Below are 16377 nucleotides of genomic sequence, written 5' to 3'. Positions count from 1 at the left end.
GGGTGCCCCAAGGCTCCATATTAGGGCCTCTCTTCCTTATATATACAGCTGCAGATGTTTGTGGACATATCTGTGTCCTAGCCCAGACAGCCATTGAGGGGACTGATCTTTTTATTTCCAAACAATGTTAAACATATTCAACTTCACTCAACGCCTGTGTTTTGTAATCGTCATATACTCCGACACTTTACATGCACACTAGCCCCTGATTTCATAATTAAAATAATTTATAGACCATAATCAACCTGGTTATTTATATCCCTTTACCATTCTAGCATTATCTAGGTTCCATTTGTGCAGGTGTGTTTTTTTATTCGTCCCAGTCATCATTTCTGTCCTGACGGTATTAGCAGAATCTGACTTTCATTTTAAAATGTCCTGATGGCATTTCATAATCAAACATTTCTATATAAGCCTGAATTAATTACTGTAGCAATTGGGATGTTTGTCCCATAGCATTTTCTATCATGTCTTTTGAGAATGCCAATGTCAATCTTTTGTTGCAGTAAGGTTTGCACGGGATTTCAACAGTCTTTAACTTAAGCATTAACAAAATACAAAACTTTTCAACCAACAGCAGCAGTTTAGCAATATAGGCTAGTTAACCTGCAACATGTCAATGCAAAAGATGCAATTTCTTAATTATTTATTTTTAACTTCCACTGGTATCCCTTGGATTGTTGTGTTTTGTAGATAAATAATATAAGACAATAAATAAATCAATTAAGTCAAATCTCTGAAAACTGGAAGAAGAAGACACTGTGAAGGTTTGTTGTCATAATGGCAAAAGCTAGTAAAAATAAAGTCCAGTTTAATTATTTTTGGCAAATTTGTGCTGTTTTCTTCCTTACAGCATCAAACAGAAGTAACACACCCCAGCTTTTGATCAATGCTTTTCAGTGAAGCTGTTTATGAATTCATAAACCTGGTCTCCTCTGATCAAACTGCTCTACAGTCATGTGACGCTGATTATGCCATTTAGATGTTAACAGCTGGCAAAGACCTGTGTGTGTGTGTGTGTGTGTGTGTGTGTGTGTGTGTATGTGTGTATATATATATATATCTTGTGTTAAAAGAACACTTTTGTACCAATAACAAAGTGATGCCACAATGTCAGATAAACCAAAGAAAAATCAAAACACTAGTAATTGACCGATTTATCGTCCGGCCGATATATCGGGCCAATATTCGTGTTTCTACGTGTATCACATCGGTCACATCACCGATGTAGCTGTTAGGAAAACACTGGTCAAAGGATTAAGTAATGCCGACGTTGTTCCGTAGGAGTTTTATTCAGCGACCACCTGGCTGAGGTTTGGACACACACACACCAGACTCTCTCCCTCTGTCCCTACTTGGAACTGGGCGGAGTTCCTATCGCAATGATATCAGAGCACAGCCCCCCCGCTCAAGAAGAGCTTTAATGATGAGAGATATGTTTTATGCGTAGTTGTATATCAATTTGTGTTAACGTTTATCATGTACCAGACACAAGTGCACCATGTGTGCCTTACTTGTGTTTAGAGCCGCTTGCTGACGTTATCATTCAATCCAGTTCAATGGTGGTTGAGTTTTTCAGTCTCAGTTAGCAACCAAACAGACGTTTTGTTTGTGTGTGTGTGTGTGTTTCACTCAGTGGGACACATGCATCACAGATATGTAGGAGAATGCGCCAACTGAAGGAGAGCTTTTAAAACTTATTTAAAGCACAATAATGTGACAAAGTGGACACTTTGTCACATTAGTATTTATGATCACTGGCTCAGCATTCAGCCATGCTAGCAACAATTTCATTCTGTCGGCTGGTTGGTCCACCACTTTGGTCTCAACAACTATTTTGATGAATTGCAGAATACTTTGAAATTAACTACTTAACTGAATTAAAGAGGATTTTACTTGGTGGGTTTTGGCCTGATCCTGCTTTGTGACAGAAATGAGTAAGTCACTTCACTGACTTGATGATTTTCTCTTCTTGAGCTACATTATGTGGACGTTATGTTTTAGCATATATCATTATCTCATGTAGCCACAGTGGCTACTGTTCAGCAAGAGTTACATCCAGCATCCTGTTGTCCAGCAAGACTTTCCATTATTTTCTTCAGAATGTCTGGCTGGAGAAATATGACAACCAAGAAGACAAAGCTTCATGCCATGGTTTTAAAACTATTCAGCAATTAATTCCTACTAAAATGTGTCCATTCAGTGTGGTATAACCCAGTATCATCCAGCAGCAAGCATGCCAGCCAATTAGCTCGCTAGCAATAAACTGAGCTAACACCACCATTTTTCCTTAAATTTATTTCATTTGTGTAGGAGCTGGAGAAGCCAGTTTTAGATACCATGCTAAGCTAACATGCTGCTGGCTCCAGCTTTATACAAGGTACAGAGATGATCCTACTGTGGTAAGAAAGTAATGTAAGCCTGTTTCCCAAAATATCAAACTATTCCTTAAAAGTCAGAGGGAACGTCACTGGGGCAGATGCTAGAAAGGACCCCACATTTTAAAACCCAAATGTTAGACCTAATGCAATAAAGACAATTTTCCACTCTGGTTTAAAGTATCATAAATGATTGTTCTTTGTATACCTGACAAAGACAAAATGGAAGAATAAAAAACTGTAAATTAATTAAAAAAATGTCACAGCTGTGTTGCTGCGGAGTAAAGAAAAAAAAACTGACTGAAGCCTGATCCGATCTGGTTTCCTCTGGCCAACAGTCCCTGGCAAGGTGGGAATGCACAGGTGAACAGATGTGCACTGCTGGCTCTCTGCAGGGCCATTTGGTATATTCAGGTCTCTCTCACTCTCACTCACACACACACACACACACACACACACACACACACACACACACAGAGGTGTCCGAGTTCTAGCTTTGGTCTGGTGCCTTGGGGCAGGTCTTTATTCTCCAGCCCCCCAAAGCCCCATAGGCCCTGCAGCTATGTCAGCCTACTCAACTCATTCCTCCTTTCTATATCCCTTCGTCAATTTCCAAATCATTTTTATAATTCTCCTTCTCCCTGGAATCCAGCTCCCCTCACTTACTGTTTTCACACCAAATCCTTTCTAATCATTAAACCCTTTCCTCCAGATCTCTATGCCTCCCACCTCTCTCCCTCAAATCCACCCCAGGGCTGCTCTTTCGACTTTCTCCAACCTTCCTCCAATCTCTCTGTGGAGGTTGAGAGTCCAGTGGCTGAAGCACCAGAATGTCAGACAGCCATATATTAACATTTAGACAGCCTCGGGGCCTGAAGGGAAGCGGTTGAAATCATTCACATCCTCTCTGCACGTTAAGAAAGGTTTCACAAGCAGACTGGTACAGCCGGTGTCAATCTTCACGGATGTTTTACCCAGTCAGTTGTCCATGTCTGTTTTACGACTGTAAGCTTCTCTCTTACTCTCACTTTTTCCTCTAAGACTTGTCTGTTTCCTTCCAATTACACTAAACACATTGTGTTGTGTTCCCATCAATGTCAAGTCAATGTGACGTTAGCTGCTCCACAGAGAATCTTGTTTGAGAAGAACAAAAAGGGAAATGTATGTGTACCACTGCTATCCAAGGGGCTGGAAGTAGCAATTGTTTTAACATTGATTTATGTGATTAATTCAATCATAAAAAAACATCAGAAAACCGTGAAAAACACCTGTCAGTTTCCTAAAGCCCAAGATTACTTCAGATTGTTTTTGTCTGAATGACAGTCCCAAACCCAAGGATGTTCAATTTACACAGATATATAAAAAAATTAAAAAAAATCAGTAAATCCTCACATTTGAGAGACTAGGACAATAGCATTCAACTTTGTGAGTCTTTTCATTCACATATTTTTATGAGCATTTTGAATTATTGCATTAGAAAAGCTGGATGGATCCTCAAAAAAATTCTATAACACTTATTTTTGGCGTCGAAAAAAGAGTTGATTGTGCTATGTGAGATATGGACATGCCTTTGCTGAATACGTTCTGTTGTAGCAAACATTTAACTCACATGACTGATCAGCTGGTTGGATGCTTCCTGGGTGTTCCCATAAGGACGTAGTGTCAAACTCAACTTCACTAAAGTTGATTTATGGTCCTGCAGAGGCTCAGAGGACAGCTTTTGATGTAGCCTACGCAAGTGGCCTGAAGTTTATACTTGAGCTGGTATGCGCGTCGATCTCTTTAGGAGAATAGCAGGGCTGGCGTGTGTGTGCGTGTGTGCGTGTGTGTGTTCGTGTGTGTGGTGGAGCAAGCACTGACTCTAAAGGCATAGTGAGATAAACAAAGTGTCTCCCTTCAGGAACGTGGACAGACATTTTGGGGAGCAGGGTCTCGAGTGAAAAAACGGCATTTCTTATAATTATTTTTAAAAAATATGTTTTTTTTAACAAAGAGTTCTGACTGCCTTACCAATTTATTTTAAATCCGAACTGGTTATTTTGATTTTTAATTGAATAAAAACATTTGTTTTTCATGATACACAATAAATTTTCCATTTTGCGCCAACAGGAATTTACAGTGGCTTGAGAAAGTTTACACACCCATGCTGAAGTTGATTAAAAAGAGTAATAAAAAAACATCTTTTGGAAATTGATCTTAATGCCTTAATTCAAAACAAATTACGAAAATCCAACCTTTTAAGGACACCAATTTTCTTTGTGAATGAATAATGTATTGTAAATACAATGTTCTTTCTTAAAGTACAGGGGGCATAAGTATACACACCCCTACGCTAAATTCCCATAGAGGCAAGCACATTTTTATTTTTAAAGGCCAGTTATTAAATGGATCCTGAACACTATCCATCCTGATAAAGTTTTCTTGGCCTTTGGAATTAAACTAACCCCCCCCCCCCCCACATTCATCACATACCTACACATACCTCGAACATGGCATGGTGTTATTTCAGTTAGCTTAATGGTTTGATTTGCACTGAGAGATGATCTTATGAAAAGTTCCCCATGGCTATCTCTATGTATGCAGAAGGGTATGTGATGATGAGGGGGGGGGGCTATTTTAATTCCAAAGGCCAAGGGAACTTTATAAGGATGCATATTATCCTGGAACCATGAAATAACTGGCCTTTCAAAATAAAAATGTGCCTGCCTCTATGGGAATTTAACATAGGGGTGTGTATATTTATGCCCCCTGTATTTTTAGGAAAGAAAATTAATTTATTTACAATACGTTCATTCACAAAGTCATTAAAAGGTTGGATTTTCCTAATTTTTTTTGAATTAATGCATGAAGATCAACTTCCAAAAGATGCTTTTTATTCCTCTTTTTAATTAACTTAAAAACCAAGCAGAGCGGCTGTGACTCAGTGGTAGAGCGGTTGCCTGCCAATCGGAAGGTTGGTGGTTCGATCCCCGCCCCTGCAGTCATTGTCGAAGTGTCCTTGGGCAAGACGCTGAACCCCGAGTTGCCCCCGGTGCTGCGCATCGGAGTGTGAATGTGTGTGAGTGTGTATTTGATGAGCAGGTGGCACCTTGTACGGCAGCCCCGGCCACAGTGTATGAATGTGTGTGAATGGTGAATGTTTCCTGTAGATGTAAAAGCGCTTTGAGCAGTTGTTAAGACTGGAAAAGAGCTATATAAATACAGCACATTTACAACTTTAGCCTGGGTGTGTAAACTTTCTCAAGCCACTGTATACTGTATATTTATTTATAGAAAAGAAAAAAGGAGCTCCTCAGAAAAAATGGAACTTTCTATCATGGAAGAAAAAGTGCAGGTGCTCAAGCCTCCTTTGATGTGTATGTCTGCACGTGCCTGTCTCCTCTGTGCTTTCCGACCACGGTGGGAAATCTGTGGCCGGACATATAAACTCTCTCCTTCATGTCAAGTAATTTATTTATTTTTTATTAGAGAAGGACAGCCAGGAAATGAGTACATTCAAGGGACATGAGTCGCCACAACGTGCAGTTACATTTTTCGAGAGGTGGACGTCGGGCTTCTGCTCAGAGTCCGTGTCTTCAGGTACCTACGTACAAAGGTACACAACCTGTTTCTTGCCTGCCTGGAGTTTGACACCTGTGCCATAAGGTTTCTTTGTCTCCGGGCAGCATAAAACATGGCCAGTACTAACTGACATGAAAGAACAATTCAAATTTGCCCATTTGAACTACATTCCTGAAGACATCAACTTCTTCTGCTCGGTTTACTAACAGATCACAGCAAGACATAGCTTAAAGTGACAACTTCTCACAAAACTGCACTGTAGCATAGTTAATTCCCTTTTTTTGGGACGTTTCAAAAGTTGAAATTTGCTTGAACATTGAATGAAAACACGGCTAGTATTATGCTTTCAGATACTTCTGGTCCCCCCCAAGTGGAAGAAAGATCAATGAATGCAGCTTTAAAAGCAGCGATTGACGATGCCTGATGCCTAGTGGATGCAGTGGAGGCTGGGAGTTTTAAGTACTGATATATAGCTTAGTGTTGTTTACACATTTCAATCTGGCCTTTAGATAGTATACACGTGTGCTGCTGTCTTCATCTTTGCATAATGATGACCAAACAGCAGCTTATAATGACTCCCAAAGTAATTTCAGTAACTGTCTAAACAAAAAACTCAGCACATACAAGAACTTCGTTATAAGTGAATACATGTGACCAAAAACAGGCACGGAAAATGTATAGTTTCCAAACTATGTCTTTCCTCACACACTACTTTACAGTCACACGTTGTGTGGCTCTGGGAGACACAGAAAAGTGAGACACATTATTATTCATAGCTGAAATAGCAGAGCAGAGACAGGGTGGAGCACAGTGAGGGTGTGAAATTCTGCTAAGGATATTCCTTCGTAGTTAGCAAGTCTCAACAGTCTCAGAGAGTCTGGTAAAAAAGAAGTGTCCTGTAGGCATCTTTGTTTGTGTGAATTAGCGTGTGTGTGTGTACGTGCATTTTAGCACAGCTGCATGTGTGAGTGTTTATGTGCGCGTGCTCGTTAATATGGAGTGTGTTTGTGTTACTGGAGAGGTGACAACAACCAAAAATACTCCAACTCTGCAGGCCTGAATAATTCAGAGAGTGGAGACGGAGCTACTAAGGTAACAAACCAACTGAGAAGGAGGGTCATTTTTTCCCTTCTATAGAAAATTGCCAACAGTGGAGTCGCCCCCTGCTGGAAATTAAAAAAGAATGCAGGTTTAAGGCACTTCCGATTTGGCTGGACTTTTCAGTACGAAAAGCTTTGTCCCTTTTTTTTTTTTTCTTCTTTTTTTTTATAGACTTTGGTCAAACCTCTTGTGATACTTCCAGTAAACTGTGTGCAATACAGCAAGACAAACTTTAAACTACACAGTGACTTCTACGAACACTGTACCGGTGACTGCTGTAGAAGGAGAGGGAACATAATTAGTGACTTCCGCTCAGTGCAAAGCACTCAGACAGAGTGGAGAGGTCTGGAAATAGCCAGTTACTGCACGCCTCAGGCAGCTCCTCAGAGCCCCATTACCAGTGGATGTCTTCCCATCAGTGTACGTGAAGGGGGAGGGGGAGTAATGGATTTCATCTTGGAGATGATGACAAATGGGCCAAATGTGGCCCAACATTACACACATGACACAGCAACGTAAACAAACCTGTTGAAGCCCATCAGTCATCCAGATTGTTGTATGCGTGGATGTGATGAGTCAAAAGAAACAGTACCAGGTTGTGTGGCTATGTCGTATGTGTTCTACGAGCGTTACGGTGGCCCATTTGTATTCCAAGATGTTTTAAGACATTATTAAGTGACGCAAAGAGACCAGCAACAGGAAAATGTCTCTTGGTGAGGTAAGCGGTGTTTACTTCTTGTTTTACTTTTGAGAGAAACCACTGAAAAAGTATTGTGTGCCATGCTAAAACATAGTGAAACAGTGGCACAAGTACAAAGAAGTGTTTTGTGATTATATTTACACAGTATATTACTGTGTAAGTCACACAGCAAAATATATCTAAAGTTGCATCCCTTATTTATGTTCACAAACTGGGGTAAAAGCCCCAATTAAGACAAATGCACTGTATGCATGTCCAAAGAATGCTCCTAAAACTGAATAATATTGCCATATTGAACATGTCTTACTCAACAACAAAAAAAAGCTACATTCTGCATAAAGCCTGATTTGGAATACCCAAACAGAATATGCTGTTTTGTGTCAAATTCAGAATATTGCCATATTCAGAATAATAGCGGCATATTAGCGTGCATTTTAACATACTCATTGTAGCTTGGTTTGCGTCAGCCTGTCATTGCCGACGATACCTGTTAGCAGATTAGACAGCATCTGTGAGTTTGACATGTGACAGCAAAAACACAAAAGGCAGATCAAAATATCCAGTATATACTGTAACATATTTCAAGATGGCCCATGAATATTGAGTGTCTACCCCAGTTCATGCGATGCAAATGTAAAATTTCAAGCCAATTCAATTCAATTCAATTCAATTTTATTTATAGTATCAATTCATAACAAGAGTTATCTCAAGACACTTTACAGATAGACCACACTCCAGAATTTACAAGGACCCAACAGTTGTAGTAGTTTCCTCCAGAGCAGGCAACAGTGCGACAGTGGCGAGGAAAAACTTCCTTTCAGGAAGAAACCTCGGTCAGACCCAGGCTCTTGGTAGGCGGTGTCTGATGGGCCGGTTGGGGTTAGAATGAAGAGTGGCAATAACAAAAATAGAAAAAAAAGTTCATGGCATAGCAGGACGCTGTGCGGCATTACAAGGCACAGCAGGACGTAGCAGGACGTAGCAGGACGTAGCAGGACGTAGCAGGGCACTGCAGTGTAGCAGTTGAACATGGCATGGCAAGAGAAATACTTGGAATTGATGGTGGTGGTAAATATTCATGAGTCATTGGCTGACATTAGTCTCGCTTTGCCAGACCATCCACACGCTGTGGAGTGGAGGAGGGTCTGGCTAGTCCACACAGCATTCCGAGATGGGAGAAAAACATGCTCTGGTATATTGGCATTTCTTTAAACCAATCACAATCGTCATGGGCGGTGCAAGGAGACACTGTAAAATAGCACCAGAAAACTCAGATTGGACAGATAGTCTAGCTAGCTGTCTGGATTTACCCTGCAGAGATCTGAGGACCAGGTAACCATAGTCCTCAGAAATCCACCAGAGGTTAAAATGCCAACACAAGAAAAGAGTAAGGTAACGGGCATCAGCGAAAATATCCGGCAGAATTTCCTACGGTCCCGGAACAATCCTGGAAACGGAATGTCAAGGATATAGACTGGCTGCCAGACTATATAGTTGGCTGCCATACGCTATTGTCACATCAGACAAAGAAAGGCTGTAGCAGAAAAAACTCTTAGTGTATTGAATTGAGCAAGTGTGCATTATAGTGCTTATAAATTACTATTTGCAAAAGAAAAATTGTGTTGTGTATAGCTGACACTAGAGTCCAGTTTTATAAATTACCCCAAAAATATATTGGAAGGACACATCCACAATAAAGAGACCAATCCAGTATAACCATTGACAACAGCTTGGAGTTAGTACTTAGTTTGTACATTTTAAGGACTAAGTCATCAGTCTGTCATGTTTATTTCTTTTGTATATTTTGAATATGTCATGTATATTTTCAAATTTCTTTTGACAAAAAAAAACTTTTGCTTTGCCGTTGACTTGTAGGGAAATGTAATACGTGTACCTATGGTAATGAAAATGTACTTTTTTTAGAAGGGAGGAGTTACCTGCCGCTGCTCAAGTTATAGGTTATAATCTGCAATTAATTACAACCATTCTGTTTTATGATGTTTTGTACCAGTTAGTACTGCGAGCTAACAGACAGGCCTGACAGAGTATGAGCATGTTTGTCAGGGAGCATTCGCTAAGAGAGGATTAGGTTTCAGTTATACTGCTGTGCATTAGAGCTTTTAACTGACTTCCAAAGGAAAGGAAGGAAGAGGGGGTGTGGGTGTAGTAAGTCGTGTTGGATTTAAAAGCAGTTCCGTAAATGGAACGTGGATTATAGACTAACCCTGTCGCAGCCTAAACGCACTACCCCCATTCAAAATAAATAGAAAGACCTGCGTTGTTGCCGGACAGGCGGACGGCCGACGCAGACAGTCAGAGAGCGGCCTAACTCTGATTTTCAGTCTTTCCTACTACTCGCTACCGTTGTTGTTCCTAATACGTGACGTAACAGCGCCGCGGTCAAGCTGCTGTTCTGCCCGCTGCGTTCCATACAGACCCTACAGGGTGAGTTTTGAGTCTCTATCTGACCATGAAAGCCACTGACCAAGCATCAGTATTTGACAAGTTGGGAACAAGAACGGGCTTTGACGGGGGCGGGGTGGGGGGGGGGGGAGTGGCCACTAATGCAATCCTTCCTCTCTCTGACCTTTGCCTGTCACTCTGTTGTTGTCACAGCGACCGGAGAGAGTAGAGCAAGCAGAGGATGAATCCAGGCAGGTGTCGGCTCGCCTTCTACTCGCCATCATATGCAGGTGAACCGTGGGACACGGGAGTGTGAGAATTTAATAGGGTGATGGAGCACGGCTAAGACGGGGCGTGAATTAGTGCATACATGTGTGTGACTGAGCTTTTCCACTGTGGTTTGAGATTGTGCTGCAGTGCCTTCTTTCACACATGAGCCTTCACTGCAGAATCCAACCATGATGTCATCTTTACCTTTCATCTTTCCCTCTCACAATCTCTCGAGCTGTGGAAGGAGGGGTTTGTTTCAGTCAGGACACAAACAGAGGATCTTATTAGAAGGAGAGAAGAGAGGACAGAGAAACAGAAGAGCGAAGGGTTAATTTGCACCTAGAAAAATGAACAGCCAGCTGCTGTGACACCGTAATGAAGCAGTAGATCAATTTACCCATGCAAGTCATGATTACTGAGCACCGAGACTTTTAGTAATACCTGTCTCGCTGTATTAATCTAAAACATACTTTGTACCTTCCACAGAATCTAATCCACAGAAATGTAAGAAATGGTAGAGGTACTGATGGTGGATGGTATTAACAATGATATTGAGGGATGAAACTCCTGTAGTATAAGGAGGGCTGAAATAATAAGTCAAATTTACGAGTTTATCATTTGTCATTTGTCATGTTTCTCAAATATATATTTCCTTCTATTTTATTGATAATTTAATTTGGATAGAGGAAAAATCATGCACACACTCAATCTCTTTTTTTAAAGACGTTTTGTTGCCACACCTTCAAGTAAAACAGTTCATATGGACAAACAGCACAGGTACAACATACACAAACAATACATGAACAACCTTATGAAGGTCTGAGGATGAAACGTCGTTGATAAGGTCAGTATCAGTGTTTTCACAGAGGATTTGATTCAATGCACCATCAGTAAAACGCTCTGCTGCGCTACAACTTTGCAGTCATTTTAATCCGGCGTGAAGCAGAGATACTGACTGGGATGAAAGCGAAAAGGCATGCCAGCGTTCTGACAACAACTAAAAGTTAGTTATTGTAGTTTGGCTGCTGGTTTGGCTCGTTAACCACGCAACAGCTGCAGCAGTGGCTGTGATACAGCTCTTGAGGGCTGTTCAGATTCCGAAAGTAGCTAAATTAAGCGATTTTTATTACCAAAAGGAGGGAAGGAGGTTTTTGGGTTGGGGCAGTAATATAGGCTTGCCTGAAAGGGGTCCCACAGTGTCAGATTTGGAAAATCCTGCAAAACCAATATATAGTATGTTTTTATTAGACTCTCGATGGTGATGTCTTTCCATGCCCACAGTTTGAATTGCAGGCCTTGTGTTTGACAGTTGTCTCCATTCTGATGCCAACCCAGATGACACAGCTGAGCGGTTCACCACATGACTGACCGGACCATTATCTGGGTTCCTGCAGGTTTTAGTTTAAGTCAAATTCAAGACTTTAAAACCTTTTTAAGACCTTTATGAATAAAATCTAAGAACGTCACAAAGTTCTTGCAAAGTAAATAAAATTGTTCAAATTTAATAAAAAGCAACGCGGAGTAATGATAATCTGTACATATACAGCACATTATTTTTGCTTGAGCGAAAGAAAGAGCTACATCGGAATTAAAAAACATTTCAATGAGCCTTAGATGCAACGTTACATGGACGTATGAAAATTAAGACCCGTTCAAAATTATGTAAGACCTAGAATACAATATGTCAGCGAATGTAAGACTTTTTAAGCCCTAAGATTCTGATTTTAAAATTTTAGATTATTTAAAATTCCACGGAAACCCTGTTAACGTCTAAAACCGATGGGGATCGATTAAATAAATAACTTTATGTAGCCCCAGGAACAAAGTACAGACTGCATCACCTTGCTCTAAAATGAAATATTAATATATAAGTCATGCACATTTCTCGGCTTTGATTTAATACACACAATGACCTCTGTCTCTTTTAGAAACAGTAGGATGAAAAATTAATGAAGTGAAGAAACAACCACTGCAGATGCTTTCATACATGGAATGATGGGGGTTATGGAGCAGCAGTCTCTCCCTAGGGGGTTTTCCCCTTTCACTTGTGTGCCTGTCATTCATTTGTCTGTGCATGTAGGTCGAGGGGCGTGGTCACCCATCACTGATGGCTCTGCCACTCATCAGGCGCAGCTGCTGCCAATCAACTACTCTCCTCACCGGTCCAAACTCTACTCTAACACCACCAATGTGTAGCATCCACCTTGGTAACGCACGGCAGCCCTACGACGCTAGACGCTTGGTAGAGAGGGAGGGGAACATATTTTTGGTGGTGGTTAAAACCGAAGCACCCGGAGAAAACCCATGCAGACACGGGGAGAACATACAAACTCCACCCAGAAAGGCTCGGGACGACCAGGGTTGTACTCTCCACCCTGATATCTTGGGACAAGATGTCACCTCATGATCAAGAAGGTTGTTAGACACTTTTAATAACAATCTGAGCCTGTCAGTAGCACACACACAAAAACTGAGGTTGCACAATTGCCCCATTAGGTTACATTAGTTACACTGACTATGTTTACGTGCACGTGTTTGCCCTTATTCTGAAAAAGACCATATTCCGACTAAGCTGTTCACATGGCTAATGAATGAGTATTCCACTTATATTCCCGTTTATATGTACCCGTGCAAAATACAATTTTGTCTAAGTTTACCAGCGGTGGTTGACTTGTTGCCTCCCGCTTTCATTCTTTCAACCAGCTTCTTGAAAAGGTTGGCATAGCGATGTGTGTCCATATCCAAGTCTTTGATAATTTTAAAAAAGTAGCTGTGTTTTCCTTATCAGGTCTGCACCCTTGCAAACTGTTGGCTGGTTGGTTTGTGTACAGCAACTACAGCAATGCACAGAGCTGACCATCAGACTGCTGTAAACCCCTGATTGAGACACATATTCCAAATGCGCTGTATACATAGCATGTCTTAATCAGAAAATGCTATAGTTAGAAAAAGGCTTTATTCGGAATTTCCAACTGGAATTGACCTGTATCATATTCGGAATAATAGTGGAATATTGGTGTGCATGTAAACGTGCTCATTGTAGCTCGGATTGCACCGGCCTGTCATTGCCTTTAAAAGGTCCAATGTGTAGGAATTTTCCCAAACTAGCAGTGAGATCATATATTGCAATCAGCTCTCTTGGAACACGCAGTTCTCTTGCTCTTTTCAATATCCTTTTTATTTTTCTGGGCAAAGTAGACTCCTGTTCCTGAAATTTCTGATTTGGAATACGAGTCCTCCATGTTTCTTACTTCTAACTTGCCGGGGCCGGGAAGCTACGATATCCATTAGCAGATTAGCAGCATCTGTGAGTTTATCTTGTGACAGTGTAAACTCGAAAGGCGGAGCAGTATGTCCTGTATGTCCCTTACAGGCTAATGTATTTCAAGAGGGCGCATGAATATGGAGCATCTACCCACGTTCATGTGATGCAAATGTAAAATTTCAAGCCAAGAGGAATACTTGGAATTGATGGTGGTGGTAAATATTCATGAGTCATTGGCTGACATTAGTCAGGACACACACTGGACCTTTAAAGACACCTTTTAAGCTCCCTCTCTGAGTCTCGTGTTTAGTCTCTGTGTTTAGGGACAAAAAACGCAGCCTAACAGAGGGCTTACTGAATGGTGTGATGAACAGGGGTGTCACGGTTCTCCAAATCCTCGATTCAATTTCATTTTCGATTCTAAGGTCACGATTTGATTCTCAATTAAATATTTTTTTTTTTTTAAAGGATGCTATGCCATTTTTAGACTATGCTTGTATACAATAATTCTGACCTTTGTTTGCAATTTACCACACTACATTGTCAGATTTAAACCTTTAACATAAATTATAATGTTACAATAACTTAGTCAATTGGACAGAAGAAAAGAAATTGGACAATTATCTGCCATCTAGTCTCTCTTGTAACTGCAGTTGTCACAGAATATGACATTCAAGTTCACAAAAAAAAAAACAATAAAACAGCCATAGTCTTCTGAACAATTAAGTATCTTAAACTATTTCCCAACAGTTGAACATATACCACACATAACTTTTTATCCCCTGAGAATTACTGTATTTTTTCATTCTTTCATGTTCTTCCTAAAGACAGATATGTTGTTTAGAGCTGCTCTTTGAGTTGTCGAAGTTTAATTCCAAATTAAAACGGAAGAGTAGTTTATGTTGTTGTTGGTTTAATAGATCCATCTATGTATTGTAGTGCCTGCGGAGATGTGCTGCCATGTTAGTCGTGTTGCCAGTGGAATAATATGGTCCACGCACATAGCGGAGCTTGGACTGCAACTGTGGGTTTTTTTGTTGACAAAAAAAATGGAAATCCAAAATATTTCCACACCGGCGACTGCGGTGAAAGAGGAGGGGGCTCAAGTTCTGTCGATGGGTCTCCTGCATCAGCAGTTGCCATCCTATCTTTTCTTTTGACTGGCTGTGACTGTTAGAGGATCCAACTCGCAGCACTTCAACTTGTGGTTTTTCCGCTTGGCAGAATGTGAAATGGGGCGTGCAAGGCAACGTGGGCGGGTCTTCTCACGTTCATCATGCCTAGTTTAATACTGAATTTTAATTCAATTTTTAAATGTTTAAATGTGACATTTTAAACCAGGCCCCTTTAGGTTTTCGTGCTGGTAAGTTGATTTACTTCTAAAAAAATGATCTGCTGAAAATATAGATGTTTCTTTTGCCATGCAAAGTCTCTGGGAAATGTTTTTCTAGGTCAGCGGGGTGCAGTTCCACCGTTGACAGGTAAGCCCATGGTAGCATTAAGATAGGACGCTGTTCCTAGAGGCTTGTGTGGCTGCTTGACAAGCCGACCGGACATGATGTGGGTGCGTGGCAGTATTGATGATTCCATTTTTTTATTCAATATTCAAGATTGTAAATTAATTTTGATTTAAAATTGAAATTGTGAGACCCTTAGTGATGAATATGAAAATTATGTGAATAATATGCTGTGGCCTTCACAGTCCCCAGTCAAGCCAACTGAACACCCAAGGGAGATTTTGCAGCTGTACAACACCGTCATCCAAACACCAAACGAGGGAAATCTTTAGGAAGAATGCTGTTCATCCCTCCAGTAGAGTTTCAAAGAGTTGTACAACCTATGACGAGGAGTAGTGAAGCTGTTCTGGAGGCTTGTAGTGGGCATCACTAGGACACTATGTTGATTTGTCCTTTAATTTGTCATACATTTGAATATCATACTAGTATCTGTATTTTTCCCAGCGCAAACATGTTTTTTTTTAATCCAAATTGTATTTATTTCATTACTGTTATAGTTGGACGCTCCATAGATTTCTACCTCTGTTTGTCCGCATGAATGCTCCACATCCTGCTTCTCCAGTGCAAAGTCGATGCTGTGAAGCACTCGATGCGGTGAACTATGACTTGACACAAAACCAGAAAACACTGTCTGCCACAGAGACCATGGCAACCTTTAGCTGCCGAGTCCAATCAAGTGTATGTCCAGGTTTCATACGTGCAGATCTATTTCATTTCATACATTTACATATCTATGTGTACTTGAGTGTTTTTATGTCTGTGCATGCTTTCTTGTGTGTTGTGTGTACTAGTTTGCCCTCAGTCAGCCATAATAAGTGTCTGGACCGAGGAGCAGACTACTGCAGCTCGTTTTCTATCATCTTCAAAAAGACACCTGTTATGTAATTCAGACGCTTCCTGTCAGATTGACAGCTTTTAGATTTTTTTTGGGACTGAGGTTTCTCAGGCATAAAGGGGGCAGGAATCTTGCTCTGCCCACAAAAGAGCGACGTAAACTCAAGAGTTCAAAATCCAGACACTCCAGAACTGGATCTGTGAGGATTATATTTTTTTTAAGATTATTTTTTGGGCATTTTAGGCCTTTAATGACAGGACAGCTGAAGAGGTGAAAGGGGAGAGAGAAGGGGGGGGGGGATCTACAGCTCTGGAAAAAATTAAGAGACCACTCCTTTATTTGTCTTA

At 40.8% G+C, this 16377-nt stretch overlaps 1 protein-coding gene and 1 long non-coding RNA gene across 2 annotated transcripts in view; one reads left to right on the top strand and one right to left on the bottom strand.

The window, feature by feature from the left end:
* LOC116702666 (endonuclease V) overlaps positions 1-16377 on the bottom strand; it is a 103199-nt gene that overhangs the window by 36930 nt on the left and 49892 nt on the right. The window lies entirely within an intron of this gene.
* On the top strand, positions 7946-13327 carry LOC116702697 (uncharacterized). The gene is made up of 3 exons (XR_004335235.1): positions 7946-7956; positions 11815-11819; positions 13277-13327. It is a non-coding gene; the product is annotated as an uncharacterized LOC116702697 (long non-coding RNA).

This window comes from Etheostoma spectabile, chromosome 2, assembly GCF_008692095.1.
Source record: "Etheostoma spectabile isolate EspeVRDwgs_2016 chromosome 2, UIUC_Espe_1.0, whole genome shotgun sequence".
Taxonomy (NCBI): Eukaryota; Metazoa; Chordata; class Actinopteri; order Perciformes; family Percidae; genus Etheostoma; species Etheostoma spectabile.
Note: the sequence above shows the minus strand (reverse complement) of the source record. Positions and strands in the feature narration are given on the sequence as shown.